This window comes from Lolium rigidum, chromosome 5 (genome assembly GCF_022539505.1).
Source record: "Lolium rigidum isolate FL_2022 chromosome 5, APGP_CSIRO_Lrig_0.1, whole genome shotgun sequence".
In the NCBI taxonomy this organism is placed as follows: Eukaryota; Viridiplantae; Streptophyta; class Magnoliopsida; order Poales; family Poaceae; genus Lolium; species Lolium rigidum.
In genome coordinates, this window is record NC_061512.1 from 245,112,874 (window position 1) to 245,125,310 (window position 12,437).

The 12,437-nt window shown below is 47.8% G+C and overlaps 1 long non-coding RNA gene and 1 pseudogene across 1 annotated transcript; one reads left to right on the forward strand and one right to left on the reverse strand.

Annotated features, from left to right (window-relative positions):
* The first annotated feature begins 844 nt into the window (after positions 1 to 844).
* LOC124657380 lies at positions 845 to 9,077 on the forward strand (annotated as a pseudogene).
* A 1,634-nt stretch (positions 9,078 to 10,711) lies between these two features.
* LOC124655517 lies at positions 10,712 to 11,314 on the reverse strand. The gene is made up of 2 exons (XR_006988719.1): positions 11,240 to 11,314; positions 10,712 to 10,856 (listed from the first exon to the last, which is right to left on the reverse strand). It is a non-coding gene; the product is annotated as an uncharacterized LOC124655517 (long non-coding RNA).
* Positions 11,315 to 12,437: the final 1,123 nt, after the last annotated feature.

Consider the following 12,437-nt stretch of genomic DNA (forward strand, 5'->3'; position numbering starts at 1 on the left):
ACATCTTCCCCCGGCATTGGGATAAGCACACCGGCAAAGCTACGACCAGACGCCGCCCTAGCAAAGCCCCCCAGGCGCTAGGAAGGGCATCGGCTACCGCAGCAAACCGTGTAAAAGCGGCCCGGGCCGATGCTTGCGAGTGGGCTGTGACACCGGCGAGAGATCACGGGGTGATCCACAAGACACTACTAGAGAAGGAAGCACAAAGTGAGGGCCCCGGGAGAGCAGATTGGGACGGAGGGACGGAGTCCATCACTTCGAACGAGGAGACATCATCGGGACGCCTTCAACAAGGGAGCGACACCCGTAGGTGACGCCGTCACCGGCACAGGCCACAGCCATGTGCAGCTTTCGCCGAGGTCCAAACCCGATCAAAATTCCGGTCGCCATCACGAGGACGTAGAGCAGACAAGGCAGCAATCGCTACCGCGCCCCCGACCAAAGTCGCCCTATGAACTAGCCCCAACTAGACTCATCCGCAGGGTGAACGCAAATGCTGGCTGGCAATGCACGGCCGAGACCCGGATCTAGACGTCGACGACGCTATATCGGCGGCAACCCAACGACCTCACCATCCCCGAGTCGCCGGCCACCGCACACTCAAGCGGTCGGAGGGAAACCGGACTACCGCCGCGGGAGCGGCAGCGATGCGGGCACACTGCGCCTACCCGGCAAGCATGCGCCGGCCCGGGGACCCATCCGGATAGCCGACAAGAACCTCGCCCCCAAGCGACGTCAAAACCACCGGAGAGCCCGAGAACGCCGGACTCCCACGGCGTGTGAGCGGCGAGTCGTCGGATCCGGGGCCTCTGTGCACCCGGATCGGGCCCGAGAACAGACCAACATGGCCGAGATCCGGCCGGGCCACAGCGGGCCGGATGCTGGGCCCATAGGCCCGGATCCGCCGCCGCCACGCCAACCCTACGCGACCCGGCCGCCGGCGGACCGGACGGCGCCGCGCACGGCCGCGCCACGGCTGCGGTCGCCGACCACACGGCCCTCCACGGCCGGAGCAACGCCGGCCCGAGCCGGAACCGACGCGCCTCACCGCGGCAAGGGCGAGACCCGCCCGTCGGGCCTTCCCGGCGGGCGGTGGGAGGAGAAAACCGCCGCCGCCCGGCACCGCCGGGCTTTGCCCGGCGGCTCCCGCCGGCGGCGGCGGCGGGGGGAAGGAGAAGGGTGGGGGTAGAGGAGAGGGAGACGGGGGCGCCCCGGTCGCCCCGCGGGGGGAGCGACGGGAGCGGGGGGAAAAGGCGCTCTTGCGTCTACCAGCGTATATTAAAAGAAGCCAACGGAAAGGTGGGAGCGAGAGAAGGCATACCTTGCCACCGAAGAGGTAGATGCTGGCGGTCCCTGCAACGGCGGCTCCGCCCAAACCGCCACCGTCGACGAGAGCAGCGACCAGCTCCGGTAGATAATCTATGGGAGGCTTGAAGCGACGCGCATTCAGCGTTCGCGTCGCAAATCCCGAGGTGGCCCGGCCCAGATCCGCGTCAGCGCCCAGTTTTTCTTGGTTCACTTTTTCGGTCGTCCTGTTCATGTGCGGGGCAGCCTAACCAGCTGAGATTCAAACTAAACAATTTCAAATCTAAAAAAGTTCAAACATGAAAAAATCATATACAAAAATTGTTCGAATCCATAAAAATGTTCAAATGCTTAAATGTTAAATTTAAAAATGATCAAATCCAAAAACTGTTCAAAATTTGAAAAATGTTCAAAAGTTGAAAAAAGTTCAGATTCAAAAACCGAACCAGACAAGCATGAGGAAAAAACTCGACCAGAAGATACTAGAATCTTCCTGAAACCAGAAAAAACTGAAGCACCCCGGATGTAATGGGCCGGCCAGTTTTGAAATTGGAGCGATAGAAGGGGTACGCGTCTGACTCGTTTCGCATGGAAAAAACCAATTTCTCGCTCCTTAGCGGGTGTTAGGGCATCTCCAACCGGGCGACCCATCCCGCGCCCGCGCGTCCGGATGGGTCCAGCCGGACAAAAACCGGGCCCAGCGCGCGGACCCATCCCTAAAACGGATGCCCGCGGCGTCCGGATCGACGCAAACTCGGCCCGGTTTGCGTGGCCGCGGACGCGAAAGGCTGGTCGCTCGCGTCCGCCCCTTGTCCGCTCCTGGCCCACATGTCATAGGCATAAACAATATTTTTCATTAAAGAGATTCATTACATTTTTTTTTGGTAGGTACTACTTCTATCCTAAATACGTACGGGGCCGGCGGCTCGCCGGCGACACCTCGCCGGCTCGCCGTCGGGGCCGTGGATTTCACTCGACGCGGGCGGCCTGTACGCGTGAGGATTCCACTCCGGCTCACGGGTCCGGGTGGCGCGTCCGGCGGCGGCGCGGGCGTCGGCAGCTTGGACGGAGGCCATCATCCTCCTCCTTTCCGTCCGCGCACCTCGGGCGCGCTCGCGCTCCGTCTCCTGCGGCGGAATCATCCGCTTCCCGCATAGCTCCACCTCCTGCAGAGTGGCGCGTTCCACAGCGGTGCGCGCCTTCAGGCGGACGCGGGCGGGGGCCTGGGCCTCGTGGTTCTCCTGCCGCCGGCGCATGCGCTCTTGCCGGCCGCGCTCCGCCGACTCAGCATCCTCCCGGGCGCGCCGCTCGGGCGACGGCATCCGGATGAGGTGACGGGCTGCTCGCATAGCGAGCAGCTCGTTCTTCCGGCCGAGGAGGTCGCCTGCGCGGCGGCGGCCGGCCCGCGGATGCCCTCGTGCTCCTTCGTCACGCGCGTGAGGTCGGCGAGACGGCTCTTCGATGGCGGCGTTGATGTTCGCCGGCGCGAGGTCCTCATCGGCGACGGGCTCCTCCGCGGCGGCCGCCCTCCTCCGCGGCCTCGTACCGGCCGTCCGCGGTCTCGTGCCGACCCTCGCGGCCGCCTCCCCCATCTCCGCGTCACCGGCCTTCTTTGCCGCCGCCTCGGCGGCCGACGCGGAGCGCCTCGTCGTCGGCGACCCAGCCGCGAGTCCGCGCGCTCCTCCTCCTCCGTCCGCGGGAACACGGCCCGGGCGGCGAGGAGGCTTGGCCCATGTGGCTGCAGGGGTGCGCGGCATGGCGCGCGGAGAAGGTGGAGGGAGAGAACGGTGATGCGGTCCGTGTGAGACCGCCGCCGTCTTTATAGCCGGCGGTCCGGCGGGAAACTTGGGCGCGAGCGCGCGCCAATGGCGTTTGCGCGCGCGGGAACCTTGGTGCGCGCGGGATCTTCCCGCGCGTTCCACCGCCCACAATGGCTCGTCCGTCGAGGCCTGCCATGGCGCGGCGCCGCGCAGCGAAGACGAACCACGTGGCGTCTCTTTGGGTCGCCGCGTTGGGCGCCGCGTGCGACCCAAACGGACACGCGGACGCGGGGCGCTGTCCGCGTGTCCGGGCGGCCACGCAAACGGCCCAAAACGGACGGCCCAGCGCGTCCGTTTGGGTCGCCCGGTTGGAGATGCCCTTACCACGCGCCGCCCACGCGCAGGTGTGTATTGGACCAGCCCATTTTGTTTGTCCGTTCGTCCTTCCTAGTTAGTTGGTCCACACGGTTTTCTGGTTTTGGGTTGGATTTTTTCTGGTTCTTCGGTTCTGGTTCGTTTTCTTCGGTTTTTTCGCCTTTTCAATTTCTTTTATTGTCTGAACATTTTTAATTTAAACAATTTTGAAATCTGAACAATTTTCAAATCTGAGCAAATTTCAAATCTGAATATGTTTTAACCTTGAGCACATTTAAAATTTGAGAAAATTATAAATTTGTGTAAATTTCAATTCGAAGCAAATTTCAAACTTCGAGCAAATTTCAAATTTCGAGCAAATTTCAAGTTTCAGAAAATTTCGTATTTCAGCAAATTTCGAATTTTGAGCAAATTTTAAATTTGAGCAAATTTCAGATTTGTACAGTTACTTCAAATTTGAAATTTTTCAACTTTGAACATTTTTTATAATCTGAATTTTTGCATATCTAAATTCTTTTCAGATAAATCAATAGAAAAAATGGAGAAGACCTTTCTTGGGCCGGCCCAACACGAGGCGCGTGGCAAGAACCATGTGCGCGCACACAGGTGGGGTATAGGGAAACCCTTTCGCTTTGCGTTAAGCGTGGGTTTCCCTATTTCCCGCTCATTTAGCGCACCAAAACACGCATCGCCTGAAGCGGAAGCCGAATGGGCCGTCCCATTAGTTCCTTCGGTGAACAAATTAGGTACTATATAGTTTTCTTTCATTTGTGTAAACCATATGAAATATACCGTAGTGTTGTCAGCTCCTCCACTTCTAGTGGAGACCAGGGATCAAATACCCGTATCATGCATATACTTTTTTCGAACTTAAACAAATATGAAAAATGAGAAAAATTTAAATCTGAGCGGATTTCGAAACCAGGCAAAATTTAAAATCTAAGCAATTTCCAAGAACGAGCAAAAATTAAATCTTACCAAATTTCAAAACTCGGAAAAATATAAATCTAAGCGGATTTCGAAACCAGGCAAAATTTAAAATCGAAGCAATTTCCAAGAACGAGCAAAAATTAAATCTTACCAAATTTCAAAACTCGGAAAAAATATAAATCTAAGAAAATTTCAAAACCGAACAAAAATTTAAAATTTGTTCCAGTTTAAATTTTCTCAAATTCAAAAGTTGTTCCAACTTAAAATTTGCCCGAATTTGAAAAATATATTCAAAACAGGAAAAGAAAAGGCAGAAAAAAGAAAAAGCGAAACCAATAGAAAACCAACCGAAAGAGAAAAGGAACCGAAGAAACGCAAAAAACAGAAAACCAACCCAGGTGGGCCACGGCCGCTCGCCCCCGCATGCGGGCGGGTGTTAATCCGCCCCGCATATGGGCGGGAAATAGGTTTTTACGTGAAGCGTGAAATAGGAATTGCCCTCCTCCCCGATAGTAGCAACAGGCTTGGCACATGACGGGCCTTGTTCTTTGTAGTTACCGTAGCACAGGCCTAACAGTGGGGCCTCTATGGAATCTCTGAGCTTACGGCCCAACGGTAGATCCAGCCCAACATGTTTCAGGTGATCCAACAACGTTATTTTCCATTTAATTATATTTGTTTCTTTTTTCTTTCATATATAGGCTACATCGAAATTTTAGGAGGCGGCGGGGGAGGCGGGTCCATGGACCGTGGCGGTCCTATGGATCCCTTACGACCTACCCAAGAAACTGATTCAGGGCTTCAGATGCCAGCTGCCAGATGGTGAGCTCAAGTACGTCCTGATCCGCGCCGGTGATCGGCTAGGGCGTCGATCGACTAGTCAGGTGACGCGTGGGCCTGGGTTGGCCTTGTGCCACCCCTCCTTTTATAGGTGGTTGGTCAACCCCTACGGGGAGCAGCCCTGCCCATGGATCCTCCCCAAACCAACTTGGGGGGAGTTCAGTTTCCCATGTACTCCTCCCAAACCGATTTTGGGGGAGTTGTACTCCCAAGGGACTCCTCTTCCCCTTGGCGACCGACCATTCTAGAAGAAACAACAAAAAGACTATTCATGTACTTCACTAATTGTGACAATCAAAAAATAAAATAATAATTTGCCTAAACACTTGCTTTTTTTGAGATACCTGCTCCTATTTTACCCGCTTGCAATAGTTTTCTTGTACAATTCATTTTTAGCAATCTTCTGTTTCCTAGATAGAAGTAAAACATACCTTACACACTATAGTTCATTGCTTTGCACAAAAGGCCATATAAGTGGGTTATAGGTCTTAGAGAATACATAGTTTACCTTCAGTCCCTTGTTGGTTCGACACTCAAATGCTTATCGAAATGTATTGCGGTGATTCCCTGCACTTGAAGATTATCACTACACCCCATGACCTGACTTCCAAACACTTACAGGGATTTAGTTCCAATGCTAGGTTTGGCATAGGGAACATTGAGGTTTATGATGGTAAAAGTCATGTGATCAATGGTCCTTTGGTCATTCATATATTGGGCCCAAAAGAATGAGCTGAAACATGCAAGAATGATTCCAAGTCCTATTCTAATTCCTTCATCATGCTTTTCAAAATCGGTTAGTACATGCCCACCACATATGGTTGAGTTCAAGACGGTACTATTAACCGCCCCTCTTCATATCTTGCGAAGATGAACATAATCTTTGGCTTTCCATGAATTTGTGCTCGACCACATGGGAGCCAAACCGATTCCGATTAGGGCTGCATTGGTTTGTGTCATACACAACTATTTCAATTGCTTTGATTTGATTGATCCACTTGCCCGGTTCAAAAATATAATTCATTAGCTCCCGGTAAAACTTCCTCGGTTGGGATACTGGATCGACTCATGCAAAAAAAAATTACGAAAAGGATAAAGAATGGAGTGGAAATGGACACTTCAAGTATTTGGATGACTTGGAGTCTATGTACATGTGCCTGCATGTTCTATATGAGCATGTGAGCGATTACACAAGGACAATAATAATCCATGAAAGGGTTGGAACTGGAGGAACAATTCCAATCTGAAACAAAATACTAGTTAGAGCTAGAACTTAAACCTGAAACAAAACAGAGGGAGAATCTGAGATATAATAAGAGGCAAACTCTAAGGTAGAACGATAGTCATAATCAAAGGAAGAATGATGCATCAACTTCACAAAAGTTTAACACTAGTACAAAGCGTCCCTAAGGACACCCCACTATAGCAACAACATCAATACAAGCTACGGCAAAACAAAAATACGTGTGCCAGAGGGGGGTGCGTGGGGTAGGCCGTTGTCGGGCCGCCAACATTGGCAATGGATAACCATGTAGCATGAATTGGTAACAACCTTCTTAAAAAGTACGTTGCTGATGCTACTAATCCGGAATGGACATTTAGAAAAAATTCATTGCCTAGTGTAGAGATCCAAAAGCCCACGCTATGCATCTATAAGATCCCTCACTACCATATCTATCAATCGTCGTCGGAGGAGGACGAGGAGTACGAAGACGACGAGGTCGTCCGGTCGCATGCCCACCCCTACGATCTGATGAACTCTCTTCCCAAGTCGGTCCTCCTCGACGTCCGGGCCTACTTCGACGACCGCACGAACGGCACCACTGCCTCCGCCCCGTTGTTGAAGAAGCACCGCATCCAGCTGACCTTGTGGATTGCCCACCCGCCGCGCGTCTCCCTGCTGACGGTCCACTCCAGCGGCGTGGACGCCAAAGAGTTCACCAGGATGCCCATGGTGGTCGCCTCTCAGGACGACCTGGTCCTCCTCCGTGTCACCATTGGCCCTCACGACCGCCTCGGCCCCAGACGCTACGTCAACAAGTACTATGTGTACAAGGCGGGCGTGGAGCCATCTCTTACCCTGCTCCCGGACGCCAGCTCCTTTTGATTGCCGACTGCTCGGCCGGCATCCTGCGCCTTGGAGACGGCGGCGGGTTCGTCATCGCCGCGATCCACTGGGCAGGCACCCACGGACAGTACGACCTCCACCAGTTCGACTCCAAGACCTCATCATGGACTACCAGGCTGATGCATGTTGATAAGCCAGATAGCTTCACTCGTATTCTTACCAGCAAGGTGCTTGTGATCGGAGGCAAACGTGGTTTGGTGGCCTGGGTCGACCTATGGAATGGTATTCTGTTCTGCGAGGTGCTCACAGATAACACCATTCTTCGCTACCGTCCGCTGCCGCCCGCTTTGAACAAGGAGCGCACAGGCCCTCCAGAGCATGTTCGAGACATCACCGTCGTCGAAGGCCGTATCAAGTTCTTTGAGATGCGGCTAAAGGTCAAGCAGCGCCAAATCGCCCACAACACCACTTTGACTTCCAGATTTTTGGTGGCCGCCACATGGACAATGACCGACCCTTGGCGAGAGTGGCAGAAGGATCGCGCGCTCGATATATTCAAGATACCAGTAGACAAGAGTTATTCTGCATTGATTTCTAATCTACTGCGGAATTGCCAGGATACTCAGATAGCCTTGGAGGGACTCGAGGAAGGTCTCCCTGCTCTGAGCTTGCATGAGGATGATGTTGTTTACATCATGGCCAAGACCAAAGAGATGAATCGCAGGGCGGTTGTGCTTGCTTTGAATTTGAGGAAGAAGGTCCTTCAAGGAGTGGCTAAGTTTGATGCGAAAAGATCATATGGCTTCAGTTACACCTACCTTCAAAGTGAGATCTCCAACTATATGACCATTGAGTCTTCTGTCAGGTATGGTATAACCTTTGCACATCTAATTGTTTTACTTGCTGCGCACACCAGTACGGATCTCAGGGAAATCCGTCACCCTTAAATAGGTCTGCTTAAGTGACTACTGAGTGGATACTTAAGTGCTAGTTTCGCAGATTTAATTATTTTAGATTTCTGTAAAACATGATACTTCTGTTGGTAGAATGCAGCTAGGTGGAGACACTTCTAATATTTATCTTAGACTGAGAAAATAAGGCAAGTTAAGCTGATAACCATTCTATATATTTGATGTATAACCAGGAACAGAATGACAATATATTATGAAATAAACTTGGACTCCAGAGTGACATCAACTATGGCTACTTAAGTTCTAGTTTTGCAGACATACTTTAAATTCCCTTAAAATATGTTTTTCTACTATTAGGATGACGCTAGGAAAAGTCACTTCTTATATGTAGCTTAGACTGTGATAATGAGGCAAATTATGCTTATAACCAAATTGTATATTTGGTATATAACCAAGAAGAGTATATCAATATATTATGAAATGAACTTGGACTCCGAAGTGCTATCAACTCTGGGTTTTGTATGGCAGTAGAATTTCCTCTCAAGTAAGTCAATACGCCCTAGGTGGATATAGGAGTCATGGGAATTGTTTTCTATAGCCAGAACTCATGGAAAGATGACAGTCCTTTATGATCAATATGCAAATGAACTTCATCGGCAGTACCTCTTGTTAATGTGATTAGTTTTGCACCTAACATTGTTTTACTAAAAGCATGCGCTATCCCTTCTCGCAGTTCCAAAGGGATGGAACAAACATCCTGACTTCGCAAGTTCAGAAGGACTGCTGCTTACACAAGCAGGTAACTTCTACAAAGCGAATGCGGTTGATTCTAGCAGACATTCAGTTACACAAGCAGGTGACATGTACGAAGGGAATGCTGCTGACTGACTCTGGCTTGGTTCAAATGTATAATTTGTTCTACCGTGTTAGTGTTTTTTCCGGATATTGTCAAGCTGAGAATCTGATTGGAACTGGTTTTGACTTGCCTTCTCTTCAGGGTCATTGTAAGCGGAAAAAGTTCGTGAACATGAGATCCTCTTGGTACTTATCAAGAATATCATCCTCTTATCCGCGTCCTGTAGACCTTACTCTGGTTTCGGGATTTTTGCTTGATGGCTAGAACTGATGTGTTGGTTTGATATTCCTTTCCTGTTTCTATGGTATCATATAGAAGTATCATGCATGATAGTAGTACTACTACATGTTACTATCTCCACAATGCATGGTATATACTAGTATCATAGTCTCCATATATTAATTGTTTTGTAGAATCTCAATGCAAATAGATGTACAAGATTTACTTGACATTAATTTTTCTAGTAGTATGTGCTATGATACGGTATCTACCTATGATACTAGTATCCTCTCTCTCCTCCTTAATAGCACTGCCACATCATCATTTTGCATGCATGATACTACCTATGATACTCCCATTGTGGGTAGTCTAAGACTAGTCATAGTGGGAAGTAACATAGAGTAGTAACATGCACATGTTACTACTCTATGTTACTACTACCTTCATAGTGGTTAGTAACATCAAAGTAGTATCATATATGTCTTCATTAATTAGCTTATAGACTCATTGTATCTTGAGAAGTGTGATGTTACATTAACTAGCTATGTTACTCCATCATCCTCTCTCATCATTAACTCACTGCCACATAAGAAAATTTGCTGAGTTGGACACTTAGTTACTAGTGAAGTTACTCCCACTATGAGTAGTCTATCATGCATGCCATGTTGCAAAAATCTGAGGTAGCATACTAATTAATGAGGTGAGAGATGAAAGTGGTATCATAATATGATACTCCCTCCGATCCATATTAATTGACTTCAATATGAATGTATCTAGAACTAAAATGTGTCTAGATACATCCATATTAGAGTCAATTAATATGAACCGGAGGGTACTGTATCATAACACATAAAACTAAAAAAGTTAATGAAAAATACATCATGTACACACATTTGCATTGAGATTCTACGAAACATTAAGGGAGTGACTATATAGCAGCTGTCTGTTTTTCAATTCACCAACAGACACTTTTCTACAACCAATCAGAATATGACAGTTGTACAACTAAAAATCTCAATGAAAAATGAAGCAGTTAACCAAAAAAGTGTCTGTTTTCAGTAGCGGGAAACAGACATATTTCCTTCCGTTTTCTTTCAGTCTGCGACTCTCATTTTTAACTAACTCAACGGCTCCATTTCTCAGCCCACGTGTATTCATGGATTTAACCCTAAGGTGGGTGTCCTGAGGCCCAGAACATGCAAAGACCACATGGAAACACCGAAATATCATAAAGCCTGATCGACCTTCCTGTCCATCAAGCAAACTGAAACATGAGCGCAACCACCTCTTCCTTCTGCTCCAGCTGCCATAGCCTTTTTTTCGTTTCCATAAGATCAAGATCAAGAAAGTCTCATAGGAAAAGATCCAGGGAAAAGCAGGTGAAGAATCATATCTAGAAGTAAAACCAAAGAAGAAAAAGGACAAGCGGTTCTGCAATAAAACTTACTTCAATTTGGAGATTCTAGTCAGTCCAAGGTGTGCACCTGAAACTCCATGTCATGCGAAAACGTGAATTTTGTTGACAGATTGCAAAACTGGATTGAGGACTGGAGTACACCTGCTTTTCTATACTCTTGTTTAACTGCACATACCTGGAACACCTACATGCAAATTACTACCAGCATCCAACAAAAAATAAGTGCAAAATATGAACTAAAAGCAAAACGAAACCCACTCTTTGAGACTAACACAGATAGTAAAGCCCAACAATAATATGAAAAACCAAGCTAACTAGCATTTACGAATGGAAGCAATCAGCAAGTTCATCTAATTTTTTGCCCTGCATATGTAATTTTTTTGCCCTGCATATGTAAGTTCCCCTATGAGCCACACTTTATTAACAAACTTCCCTCATCTTCTTAAAAATGAGAGAAGAATACACCATGTGTGTGGGTAAATAAAACCTACAGGATAAGAGTGTGGACAAACTCGTTCAGAAAATTAAACTGATAATACTGAACCAAGTTACACTTACCAGGTTTGGTAGTGGCTGCAGGTTTGGGAGCTGCTGCAATTTCCGTTGCGGGCCAAGCTGCCGCTATTGGTTTGCAAGTAACTTCCTGTTGTTAAATAATAATCTTAAGATGCCAAACTGAGGCAAACACTAATAAAAAAATCATGACAAAGAGCATCAAGTATGCACCACAAATATCCTGGCTAAACTACCTGAGAGAAATCGTCTAGTATGCACCACACACTTCATTGCCACCAGTGGTGGAGCCACTTCCTAGCGAATCAGGCTCAGCCGGGAACTTCCACTAGAAGGGCAACAAAATTTGATGGACTTGCTGATGGTTCCCATACTAGAAGTGCATGTAAACCCATAGGAACACAGAGGACATAAGTAGGGCACCAAGCAGGGAGGGATGGCTGAACATAGGACCAAAAGAAAGAGGACATAACAGATACTGATGGACAAACTGGAGATAGTAACCGATGATCGAGGAAATATGACAGACTGAAGAATAGAAGGACTGAAAGACAATACAATGTGTATAGGCTCACCAAATCTATGAAGTCTTCCGATTTCAGGACTGAACAACAAACTTAACAATTGAAGACTAAAGAAGGCTGAATAAACAAGTGACTGAATAATTCAAAATTGAATGGCTGAAGAGAGAGAAAATAAGAATGAAGAAACATACACTGATGACTAATTACTGGGGGTCTAAAGAAAAATCAATACGCTTCCATAAGAAGTTAGATAGACAGAGAGAATGAAGTAAGAAATGCAAGTGAATGAAGCAATCAAGAAAATATGCTTCAAATGCATTTACATATGCTATATAATGAAGAAAGAGAGACTAAGGGACTGAAGAATAATTTAATAAAAAAAAGAAATGAATGAAACGTTAACGACATAGAGAAAGATAACTAAAGAACTAATGCCATGGATAATGAATGAAGAAAGAAGGACTAGCACCTGAGGAAATGAAGAAAACAAACAAATGAACCACTCGTCTTCATCTGTGAACCACTCGTCACTCAACTTGCTAAAAAATTCCTGAACAAAATCAAGATAGAGAATATACCCTTTTAGTTCACAAGTTTTTCAACTTTGCAAAAATTAAAAACAGAATCTCATATGCATTTAGCACAGTTTAAATAGAAAAATTGTTAAGACATTATGTCCACTAAATCTAGTAAAACTCAGAAACTTGCTCAAGCTGAAA